The 13,624-nt window shown below is 34.5% G+C and overlaps 1 pseudogene; it reads left to right on the top strand.

The window, feature by feature from the left end:
- The first annotated feature begins 6,108 nt into the window (after window positions 1-6,108).
- Window positions 6,109-13,253, top strand: LOC139854610 (F-box protein At5g62510-like; annotated as a pseudogene).
- Window positions 13,254-13,624: the final 371 nt, after the last annotated feature.

The raw sequence follows: 13,624 nt of genomic DNA, 5'->3' as shown, positions 1-13,624 counted from the left end.
TCCTAGCTAACTGATTACATTTTATTTATCGCAGTTTATTTATCGCAATTTTATTTATCGTCATTTAATTTCTGTTATTTACTTTACGCATTTAATTTATCGTCATTTAATTTCTGTTATTTATTTTACGCACTTTAAATATCGGGACACGTATACAAGGTTTTGACATATCATATTGATGCATCTATATATATTATTTGGAATCACCATAGACACTCTATATGCAGTAATGATCGAGTTTTCTATACAGGGTTGAGGTTGATTCTCAAATAATATATATACTTTGAGTTGTGATCGAGCCTGAGACATGTACACGGGTCACAATACGTATTAATTAATTCGAATATTATATATTAAGCTATATATGAAATATTGGACTGTTAATTGTGGACTATCGACTGTGAACTAATAACATTGGACAATTAAAATGAATTAAAATATTGATTATAACATATAAAACTAAACAATTCTTCAAGTTGCCACTTGATTTCATCTTAAACCTCATTTGTATCTTGACGATTACAATCTTCGTTCAAACCTTTCATGATTCTTGAAAACACCTCAATCGAGAGGATGAACCAACCGCACTTCATCTACAGAAGAAAAGATTGGTGCATATAGTCATGCATTTGAAAACTTCCGGAACCTAAGTAGCAGATTAACACAAATCCGTGATTCATTGGCATTGTTATTACCGAAAATAAGTTTGCAATCCCTTTCCAAAGTAGCCAATTTTGTCACAGCTCCAGGAAGTCAACATCAACTTTTTAGTCAGACTAGCCTTATTATAACCTTGATATATATATGTTGTCTTTTCGCCTTCATTACTGGAGAACCTTTTATATTCCACCACATTATCATCAGCTTTTAATCATCTAAAAACACAATTCTCTTGAAACCACCTCGGATTGATAACCGATGATTCAGTTATGGTAGCATTAAATGCATAGGAAACATCAAAATTGTAGATGGTCTAAACGGCCAAAAGTTTGATAAAAAGGAATGGAAGGTTGGAAACACTCAATAGAAAAGTTAGTACCGAAAAGCGGATTATGCGAAACTATGAAGGAAGCCGTGGACAAATCACAAAGAATAAAATCTGCCTTCAAAGAACCCAAATGATTCAGTAACTACTGAAGTTATTAACGAATACTTTACTCCCAACTCTAAACTTTTACGGACAAATCTTCTTCATCATCCAGCGATATTAGAAATTCTAAGATATCATCGTATTTTCATTATTAATATCCTCAATATTTATGAAGAAATCTTCATAAATATTCTCGTTCAATATTGATTATCTCTCCGCTCTATCTGTGTTATATCATAAAAGAAACTGTTTTAGTTTCTAAAATTCTGAAGAAAAAAAATTTGAATTTGAAATATGAATGTTATTGAAGTAGTGTTGGGAACTGAAGCATGAGTTAGTATAATATAATGACACTTGATCAACATAATTATATTACAGTAAGTCATGCTGATTTTCTAAATGGAACATGATGATTCACAGATCATAACGTTATCATGTGCCATGTTACATAACTCTTTCATTCTGCTTAACTTCTGAACATATCAAGAAAATATATTTTTGATAGTTCTATTCTCAGTAATTATGGTAATTTGATAAATCAAATCGTGCTATTACTTTCTTTCTTGTTTAGAACATTAAGTTCCTTCAAAACTCCATGCTTACGAATTCTGGACCGTTGCTCGCTTTACTAGAGGTCGAGAGGATAATAAAAAGGCAAAGAGATCCAAAATATAAGAGAAAATATAAAGCCCAAAAACAACACGGAGGTTACAAACCGTGGATATTAATACGAATAGCAATATAAAGACGCGGTATAATTAAGAATAGTATCACCCCAAGGTAATAGTAGAAGTAAACAGATTTTTCTGGTGGAAGATTGAAAAAGAAGGATGACATGAATGATAATTAGAAAAATATCAAGGATTAGAAATGGATTAAGCATTTTCACAATCTTTTGGATGTACGAACTAAAAAAAAGTATAGGAATGGTGAGAATAATGGAACGGAAAAAAGAAGAAGTTTAATTTATAATGGAAATATCAGAGAGAGTAATCGAGGCATATCACCGTATTTAATTATAGAGATCTTAATTTCCTTATTCGTCAAAGAATCAAATCTTTTAGATTTCAGAGATTTTCTTTATATCCCTTGAATTCCGGAATTCAACCAAGACAACGTCAAAAGTTAAAACGAAACTTCATTTATTCATTTCACTCTTTTATGATAGCTTCATTCGTGCTCTTCGAATAATCGAATTATTTTATCTGTATTATTCAATAATGATAAAACTCTATTTATCAGCTCATATTCGTCAGGGAAACATATTTATTGTTAGCCATGACAACCTCACTCAAATTTCGGGACGAAATTTCTTTAACGGGTAGGTACTGTGATGACCCGGGAATTTCCGACCAAATTTAAACCTAAATCTTAATTGATTTTGATACGATAAGCAAAGTCTGTAATATTGAGTCTTAAAAAATTTGAAACTGTTTACATTGATTCATTTGACTTCGACCATTTCCAATGATTCACGAACAACCTAAATAGACATGTGTATATAAATATATGTGTATATATATATTATAACTCGATAACCTGAAATACATTAATAAAATAAAATATGTAGAAGTTATAATATTTCATTTTATATAAATAATTATGTAGTAATATTAATTTTATTATTATTAATAATATCGTTATTAACACTATTAGTAATAATAATTATTATTATTAATTATTAATATCATTATTATTAATATTATTTTACTAAATAAATATTTCGTATATAAAAATATATTTATAAGTAATATTACATACAAGTATGTATAAATCATATTAAAAAATTTTATACGAATATTCATATACAACAAATTTGGTATTTTTAATATAAAACTAATTAAATATATTAATATAACTATCTAAACACGAATCATTTTAAATATGCATACACAAAAATTAAATATATATATAATAAATAACGTAAGTTATAATATATAAATTTGTTCAATTTCAAGTAAATATATATTAATATATATAACTGATATAGGTTCGTGAATCCAAGGCCAACCCTGCATTGTTCTGTATCGTCATATGTATTTTTACTACAAAATACAGTAATGTGAGTTCATTTGCTCCCTTTTACTCTTTACATTTTTGGGACTGAGAATACATGCGCTGTTTTTACAACTGCTTTATTAAATGCTTTTGAAATATTTTTTGAACTGCGAATACATGAAATGCTTTTATAAATGTTTGACGAGATAGACACAAGCAAAACATTCCTCGAATGAATTATTATGCAGACAGAAGTTCTGCGGATTATTATTGAATTATGTGGACATGATAATTGCCACCATTGAATTATGTGGACATGATAATTGCCACCATTGAATTATGTGGACATGTTAATTGCCACCAATTGATGTGAATGTTATATATCGAGAGAATGATTTTTATACACAGGTTATGTGTATTAGTTTTTGTGCACGAGATATGTGTACGGTTACTAAGATTTATGAAAAAGGATTTCGTACACGAGAAAGGTGTACTGTATTTAAAATATATCGCATGTACATTACAGGTGGGTATAGGATTCAGGCCCATTTGTACCATGCAGCATTTAAATCTTGTGGTCTATCAAAATGATATTTTATTGTTTTATGATAAACCTATGAACTCACCAACCTTTTGGTTGACACTTGAAAGAATGTTTATTCTCAGGTATGAAAGAAATCTTCCGCTGTGCATTTGCTCATTGTAAATACAGTATTTGGAGTCGATCATCGCAATGGAACCAGATGTTGGTGACTTCGTCCGGACGGATTAGGACGGGGTATGACATTTCCTAGGTTATTAGTTCACCTACTCGTGTTTAGAGTTTTTGTGCTACTATGTGTAGATTTATATGTTAGTCGATTCGTGTATGATTCGAGTTTGAAGTCATGAGTCGTGTGATATGTATCCTAGCATCTCGCTAGTTTTCATTTATTAATATAATTATTATTGCCTTTCAAAAAAATAAAAATAAATAACTATTCGGATAATTTGGGAAGGTTATTTCGGAAGTACTGTTACATGTTGTTTAACCGTTGTCTTTTTTTTTTTGCAAAAAAACTTGGAACTAAATATAATGCAATTTTCACAAATAAGTGAAAACTGAAGAGTACATCATGAAAGTAAAATGGACTACAAGAAACCTTGTCCACTTACTCAAAACCATAACACTTACAACAAGCCCACACTTTAGGTAATAAAGCAAAACTAAAGGAAACATACAAAAACTAACAGTGTGCATTAACATTACAAACATTATAGGCTTAACAAATGTACCAGTAGACTTCAATCTTTGGAGCAGCAACCATAGACAGTAGATTTCGACAACCATGGTTTGGCTTCTCAAATACAGAATTGATGGATATCACATATCTTTAAGAAAACTACCCATTGGAATACTATGAGCTTTATACACTTATTTACTCTTGCCAAACACACATATAACAGTTAACCAAAACATCATTGCTAGAAATCCAAATCACTCATGCCAGACCAACTAAACTCCAAAACTTGATTGCTATAAAACCCATACCATAACTCCAATCATACGAGAATTTCAAAATCGAAGAATGAATCACCCAACAAAAATTCCATCATTTAAACAAGAACCACATCGATCATCCGACCCATTCGGTAAACAATGCCTAAACCTTAAAACTAAATCTTAAAACTTTTTTCGACCTTAAGCCCATAAGTCTGTAGCATAGCCAATAACATTAGCAATTGATTTTTATCATAAGGATCAAGATTCGCTTTGACACCAAAATCCCAAAACATAACCCCGATCTCAGACACCGACCCCACGTCCGAAATATAAGCACTCTTTTTGGATGATAAACGAAATAACGTCAGAAATTGAACTCATCATAAGCACTCTCATGCTTTAGACTTGCTAGGTTTTTCGCTACTATCAAACATGCCTTCCAAAAATTTACCAAATACTTCCTTATCATTAACCTTAGACTTATTCTTGGGATTTAGCAACTTACCTGAAACTTTAATAGGCTTACGAGGATAACCATTTGTTTGATCAACATGTGCTTCATCATCATCAGATAACTCATCCACTGCAGAGTTCACTTCATCACTTAACTCCCTTGACTTAAGTTTCTTACTTATGTGACCCTTAAAAGGACTTCAGTGAGAGCTAACATTTGATTCTTTATTGGAATTTAATTTCGACTTAAAGGAATTCTTTTTATATATGGCGCATGAAGATCTGCAATCAAGGGTGGGACAAAGATGTGTATCCAGCTTCTCATGACTGAATCTCGCTGAATGAAAAAAAAAGGGATCATTCGGCTTCTCAACATCAAACTTTGAAGTGGAATATTCATGCCCATTATCTTTGGGCTCATTAGAAATGGGCTCGTCCACTAAAGGTGAATAAAAAGGCTTATTGGGGATCGAAATCGCAGCAGGAGATAACTCTGTAGCATCTGCATTCACCCTAAATGAACTTTCAAGATTAACTTTAATATTATTTGGTACCTTTTTCACAAAAGAACTACCAGCAATAACCTTTACAGGCAAGGTATCCAATTTTTTTTTTCAAAACATCCACTCTGTATTTCTCATATACATCAAGATTCAAATTTGAATTGGAATTCGCACTATCTAATAACCGCTTTGACTCTCTTAATTAAAAATATTAGTAATGAGGTTTAAATGCTATGATGATTTATTAATGAGTATGCTAAGTTATCAACTAATACTTCCTAAACACTCAAAAATATTTATTACTTGATATATCTATTTGATAAACTCATTAACTTATTTTATGGGAGTACTAATTATGATTTTGAATGTTTAAGTATTTTTTTGACTTCAATTATTGTTCATTGCCCTTGTACATAATATGTCGACCTCACGTACTGATCAATTTTTGTTGTAGTAGGTTGTGTTTATATGATTGATAGATATATAAACTCGAATTCACTTATGTTGTTTTGTCTTTACAGGAAGGTGAAGTTGCTAAAACCTTAAAGATCCATATATCATAAAAAATTCCTAAATTTAAGATGGCAGTCTACATACCTTTCAAAATCTAAAACGAAATAATGAAAAAGCTTCCTATGAAATCATTAATCAGATTCAGATATGTTTCAAGACAATGGAAGTCTGTAATTAATAGCTCTAAGTTCATTACTGGTTATCATATACGCCACACCGAGCCGCAACATCTACTTATAAGTTACGTCGATCCAGATGATTAAAAGCGAAAATGTGTTTCAATTTTCGATGATAATGATAGTTTCCTTGAACACAATCCTTCTCTGATTGTTCCCGAGTTTTTCCATGTACGTATAGTTGGTAGCTCTCATGGATTGTTCTGCTTCTACGGTTTCATGAAAGGAATGCATATGGTTATCCTTTATAATCCTTCAATTAGAAAATCAGTTTCTATTGTTGTGCCTAATGTATTAATAGGTACCGTGTTCGAACCTTTCTTGGCTTTGGTGTTTGTCCTCTCACAAGTGACCCTAAGCTTGTCAAGATATTAGTAACTGAAAAAATGTCAAATGTTAGCGATATACTTGACGTCCTTTAACAAGTTGAAGTTTTTATATTAAGCTCGGGGACTTGGAGAAGTATATCTACCAACAACCCTGTTGGGTTTATTTATGTTTCCATTTATGAGGAAGCCCAAGCCCAACAAAAATAGGCCCAAATATTGTTTGACTTGGTCAAGAATTGGAGGGCATCTTTATTTCAAACTTGTGCAGCTGTCTTCATACGTAAGAGTGCAAGAGAGATCAAGAAAAAGAGTCAAAACCCCAATTCCCGTCTACAGTGACAGCAGGCCAGAAAACCTTCGATTCCCGGAGATCCGACCGTTGAATCTTCACAATTTTTGGGCTGTGTCTTCCTGACATCAGTGCCAACATTTTCAACTGTTGAATTCGTCTAATAAGGTCTGTAGGTCGTGTTCTTGCTGCTGGAACAGAGAGCAGATTTTTGGGTGAGATAATTCCTCTTTTGTCTTTTAGGTTGTTCATATACTTGTTGATTGTTGTATTTCAAGAGTATGATGATGTTGTATACCTCTAGATGATCTATAGAAGACCTATTGTATTGTTCTCTTTGTTGATGATAGTGGAATTTAAGTGGCTTACGAGTCCCGTGGTTTTTACTCTCGATTTTGAGAGGTTTTCCACGTAAAAAAAGTCTCGTGTGTATTGTGTGTGCTTATTTATTTCGTATTTGCTAATTTGGGATAGAATTGGGGCTAATTTATGGTGATTGTGGTATACCTTATTTGTTAGTTTCCTCACGGGTTCATACGGGTCGGGAAATGCTTGTCAAACGGGTTTGTTTCCGCTTTGTAGATTGCCCGTTGTGATTTATTTTCCCATCAATTGGTATCTAGAGCTTAAGGTTATTTGATTTGACTTGTGTGAAATATGGAAGCTAATACAAGTAAAATGATTAGTTTAAATGGTTCAAATTATCATGTTTGGAAAGGTAAAATGGAGGATCTTCTTTATGTGAAAGATTATTATTTACCTGTTTTTACTGAGAGTATGCCTGAGGGTAAGTCTGAAGCTCAATGGAAAATTTTGCATAGACAGGTATGTGGGTATATTCGGCAGTGGGTTGATGATAATGTAGTGAACCATATTACTGGGGAGACTGATGCTAAAGCCTTATGGAAAAAGCTTGAACAGTTATATGAACGAAAGACTGGGAATAACAAGTTGTTCTTAATTAAACAGTTGATGGGTTTAAAGTATCATGATGGGACTCCTATTACAGATCACCTAAATGCATATCAGGGTATTATTAATCAGCTTGCAGGAATGGGTATCAAGTTTGAGGATGAGGTTCAAGGTCTCTGGTTGCTTGGTACGTTACCGGACTCTTGGGAGATTTTTAGGACATCATTGTCCAACTCTGCACCAAATGGTAGTATCACCATGGATTTGGCTAAGGGTAGTATTTTGAATGAAGAGATGAGAAGAAAGTCACAAGGTTCCTCTTCACAGTCAGATATCTTGGTCACAGAAATGCGGGGGAGAAGTCATAGTAGAGGTCATGGTAAAAGAGGCAAGAATCGTAGTAGCTCAAGAAAAGAAAAGTTTTCTAATGTTGAGTGCTATCATTGTCGTGAAAAAGGGCACACAAAGTGGTATTGTCCACAGTTAAAAAATGAGAAGAAAAAGGCATATGACAAGAATAAACAAAAGAAAAGTGATGGTGGTGATGATGATAAGGTTGAAGTTAACGCTATCACGGATGAGTTCTTTGTTTGTATTGATTATGATATGATCAATCTTACTCATGATGACACGAGTTGGATTGTTGATAGTGGTGCTACATGTCATGTTGCAATATGTAGAGATCACTTCTCATCTTACACTCCAGGTGACTATGGATTTGCTAGGATGGGTAATTCTGGGTTATCAAAGATCATTGGTATTGGAGATGTTTATTTGAAATTTGACACGGGAATGGAGTTAGTTTTGCATAATGTGAAACATGTTCCGGATATGAGACTTAATGTTATTTCAACAGGAATTCTTGACGATGATGGTTATTATAACGGTTTTGGTAATGGTATTTGGAAACTAACTCTTGGTTCTATGATAGTGGGAAGAGGCAATAAAGACTCAAGATTATACATAACGCGTCCGAAGACCATCCAGAACATTGTTAACGCAGTGGACAATGTTGATTCTATCTAGTTGTGGCATAAAAGACTTGGCCACATGAGCGAAAAAGGGATGTCTATCTTATTTAAGAAGAATGTGTTGTCGGGTGTTAGTGATATATATTTGAGTAAGTGTTCTCACTGTTTGGCAAGGAAACAGACCAGAGTTATGTTTAAGAGTCATTCTCCTTTTCGAATGGAGAATGTACTTGATCTAGTACATTCGGATGTGTGTGGGCCTATGAAGACTATGACACTTGATGGATGTTCCTACTTTGTTACATTCATCGATGATCATTCCAGGAAGGTGTGGGTTTATACCTTAAAGTCTAAGGATCAAGTATTTGAAAAGTTTAAGGAATTTCATGCACTAGTTGAAAGGCAAACGGGGAAGAAGCTCAAGTGTATTCGGACTGATAATGGCGGTGAATACATTGGGATCTTTGATGCTTATCGTAAGGAGAATGGTATTCGGCATCAAAAGACTCGACCAAAGACACCTCAGTTGAATGGCTTAGTAGAGAGGATGAACAGAACTTTGGTTGAGAGAGTTAGATGTTTGCTTTCACATGCAGGGCTGTCCGATTCCTTTTAGGGTGAGGCTTTAAATACGGCAGTTCATATTATTAATCTAACCCCTTGTGTACCTTTGCGTTTTGATGTTCCTAACAGGGTTTGGAGCGGCAAAGATGTTTCTTACTGTCATTTACGAGTCTTTGGATGTAAAGCATTTGTTCATGTTTCCAAAGATGAAAGGTCAAAGCTTGATATGAAGACTAAGCCATGTGTATTCCTAGGTTATGGTGAAGATGATTTTGGGTACATGTTATATGATCCAGTTCAAAAGAAACTCGTACGAAGCCGAGATGTTGTGTTTACAGAAGATCAGATCTTAAAAGATGTTGATAAGACAGATTCAGTTCCTCAACCTAGTGCTGATCTTGTTGATTTGGATCCAGTTACTCCACAACATGTTGGAGATGATGTTCATAATGATGAACATGGTACTGATGATGATTATGCTTCGGAGCAGGTAGAGATTCCAGTACCAGATGTGCCCCCATTTGTCCCACTTAGGCGATCTACCCAAGACCGTCATCCTTCTGTTAGATATTCTGTTGATGAATATGTACTACTCACTGATGGGGAAGAGCCAGAGTGTTATGCAGAAGCTATGAAAGATGAGCATAAGAAAGAGTGGGGTGAAGCCATGCAAGATGAGATGAATTCCTTACATGAGAAAAATACTTATGAGCTAGTGAAGTTACCTAAAGGCAAGAGAGCTTTGAGAAACAAATGGGTATTCAAAGTGAAGACAGATGAGCTTACTTCACAACCAAGGTACAAAGCTAGGTTAGTCGTTAAAGGATTTAGCCAGAAAAAGGGTATTGATTTTGATGAGATTTTCTCTCCGGTTGTGAAGATGGGATCTATTCGAGTGGTTCTTGGGTTAGCTGCTAGTCTTGATCTTAAGGTTGAACAGATGGATGTCAAGACTGCTTTTCTTCACGGTGATTTGGATAAGGAAATCTACATGATGCAACCTGAAGGTTTTCGGGTTATGGGTAAAGAAGATTATGTTTGTAGACTTCAGAAAAGTCTATATGGGTTGAGGCAAGCACCTAGACAGTGGTATAAGAAGTTTGTGTCGGTTATAGGAAAGCAAGGCTACCGAAAGACAACTTCAGATCATTGTGTTTTCTTTCAGAGGTTTGGTGATGATGATTTCATCATATTGTTGTTATACGTTGATGATATGTTAATTGTTGGTAAAAATATTAAAAGAATTGTGCAGTTGAAGGGAGAATTGAGCAAGTCTTTTGCTATAAAAGACTTAGGGCCAGCAAAACAGATTCTTGGCATTCGTATTTCTAGAGATAGAGGTGCTAAGACGTTACATATATCACAAGAGCAATACATTGAAAAGGTGCTTAGTAGATTCAACATGGAGAATGCTAAAGTGGTCAGTTCCCCTCTTACTAACAACTTTAAGCTAACAGATAGAGATTGCCCTACTTCAAAGGAGGATGTTGAGAAGATGGATAAAGTTCCATATGCTTCAGCGGTTGGTAGTTTGATGTATGCTATGGTGTGTACTAGGACTGATATAGCTCATGCGGTAGGTGTTGTTAGTCGGTTTATGTCAAATCCGGGTAAGAAGCATTGGGAAGCAGTTAAATGGATTATGAGATACTTACGAGGTACTTCAAAGTTGGGTATCACATTTGGAAATGGAGAGCCGGTGCTTGTTGGTTATACAGACTCGGATATGGCAGGAAACAAAGATAACATGAAATCCACTTCTGGATATTTGATGACTTTCGTAGGGGGAGCAGTTTCATGGCAATCAAGGTTACAAAAGTGTGTTGCATTATCTACGACCGAGGCTGAGTATATGGCAGCAACAGAAGCGTGCAAAGAACTATTGTGGATGAAAATGTTTCTACAAGACCTTGGGTTTAAGCAATCACGATACGTGGTTCTTTGTGATAATGAGAGTGCGATTCATTTGGCTAGAAATTCTATGTATCATAAGCGGACAAAACATATTGATGTGAGGTATCATTGGATTAGAGAACGTCTTGAAGATGGTTCGTTTGAACTTGATAAAGTTCATACCGATGATAATGGTTCTGACATGTTCACAAAGGCTTTAGCAAGTGAGAAGCTCAAGGTATGTTGCTTGATCGCCAGAATGGCGATCCCTTCCTCATAACTGGAAAGGGGGAGATTTGTTGGGTTTATTTATGTTTCCATTTATGAGGAAGCCCAAGCCCAACAAAAATAATCCAAATATTGTTTAACTTGGTCAAGCATTGGAGGGCATCTTTATTTCAAACTTGTGCAGCTGTCTTCATACGTAAGAGTGCAAGAGAGATCAAGAAAAAGAGTCAAAACCCCAATTCCCGTCTACAGTGACAGCAGGCCAGAAAACCTTCGATTCCCGGAGATCCGACCGTTGAATCTTCACAATTTTTGGGCTGTGTCTTCCTGACATCAGTGCCAACATTTTCAATCGTTGAATTCGTCTAATAAGGTCTGTAGGTCGTGTTCTTGCTGCTGGAACGGAGAGCAGATTTTTGGGTGAGATAATTCCTCTTTTGTCTTTTAGGTTGTTCATATACTTGTTGATTGTTGTAGTTCAAGAGTATGATGATGTTGTATACCTCTAGATGATCTAGAGAAGACCTATTGTATTGTTCTCTTTGTTGATGATAGTGGAATTTAAGTGGCTTACGAGTCCCGTAGTTTTTACTCTCGATTTTGAGAGGTTTTCCACGTAAAAAAAGTCTTGTGTGTATTGTGTGTGCTTATTTATTTCGTATTTGCTGATTTGGGACAGAATTGGGGCTGATTTATGGTGATTGTGGTATACCTTATTTGTTAGTTTCCTCACTGGTTCATACGGGTCGGGAAATGCTTGTCAAACGGGTTTGTTTCCGCTTTGTATATTGCCCGTTGTGATTTATTTTCCCATCAAACCCGTCTCTTAAACGGATTGGATTATTGACATGGAATCAAGTAACTATGGATGGGTGTATCTATTGGCCCACTTATGAGTTTGATTCTGTGAATGGTTATCGTGATCTGATTTTATCATTCGACTTAACAAATGAAGAATTTATGATGATTAAACTCCCTGATTGTGTTCCTCAAATCCCATTTGATATATGTGTATCCAAGCTTAGGGAGTCTCTTGTTGTGGTCACACCGATAATTGGTAAAGAAGTTTACGTTTTATGGATGATGGAGAAAGGTGTTAGTAAATCATTTACTAAGTTGTTCACTATTAACATATCAGATGTATTATCAAGAAGAGTATTTGTCTTTAAGAAGAATGGTGAACCTTTAATTGAAGTTTTAACTGATCCTAATACGTGCCGAAAACCGGATATACTTTTTTTTTTAAAGGTAAACTCACACACACCATTAACACGAATATTTACAACCACGAAATTTTAGTGGGCTGATAGGAACACTATATTCATCGTTTGCGAGCTCATACATGGAAACACTACTTTTGCTTAATTACCAAGATTGTAGTAATCAGTACTTCGGCGAATATCGAGGATAAATGAAGTTTATGGAGAGAATGCAAAGTCCAGGGCTAACTTAGAATAGAAAACTTTAGCCAAGGTATGGAGAAACATCAACTTTGAGTTGTCATGCTTAAATTTTCCAAAATTTCAAGATTTTTTTGGTTTTATTTTAGATATATATCTAATCTAATGTAAGTTGTAGATATTGTGGATGTCATCAGTCACTCTTTATCTTAGTAAATTAATAAGTGTGCCTAAAGGACTCTTCTTCTTATTTATTACTGTATAAGATAAGATTTTTCGTAATTCGGGTTACTCGGGAAAACGAGTATTTCGACCCTATACTCTAACGTTCAAGGCTTAACCGGATTATTCCGTGGCCATTTCCAACGTATCTCCGGCGGAATATTTTTGTGCTACCAATTAAGTTAATTTTCTGTATTGATAGCTCACGTATCAACCACTTTATTCTTAAATGTCTTAATTTGGAGTATTTGACCGAGAAGTATAACTGATAGACAAAGGGTCTATTAGTATGCGTCATTTTGTTTTTTTATGATTAAAGACTAGCTGGACAAATCTCAAATTTCGATGCATTTTAGAAGGAACTGCTAGTTCTCTTGCTGCTGTTAAGGAAAACACATATTTTTTCTTCATTTACTTATTTACAAATTTGTTATGGGATCAAACAAGTAAGATTCAAATGCCAATTAAGTATCATATCATGTTGTTGGATTATTTGCATTGCTGAGAATTACATGATAGTATTATTATGAAATTTATTATATGGCTTATACGCGTCTTAGATTGTTACTACATAACAAATATCCAGATATGGGGGTGGTG

The sequence above is a fragment of the Rutidosis leptorrhynchoides genome, chromosome 6 (assembly GCF_046630445.1).
Source record: "Rutidosis leptorrhynchoides isolate AG116_Rl617_1_P2 chromosome 6, CSIRO_AGI_Rlap_v1, whole genome shotgun sequence".
Classification (NCBI taxonomy): domain Eukaryota; kingdom Viridiplantae; phylum Streptophyta; class Magnoliopsida; order Asterales; family Asteraceae; genus Rutidosis; species Rutidosis leptorrhynchoides.
This window is presented reverse-complemented; position numbering and strand designations above follow the sequence as displayed.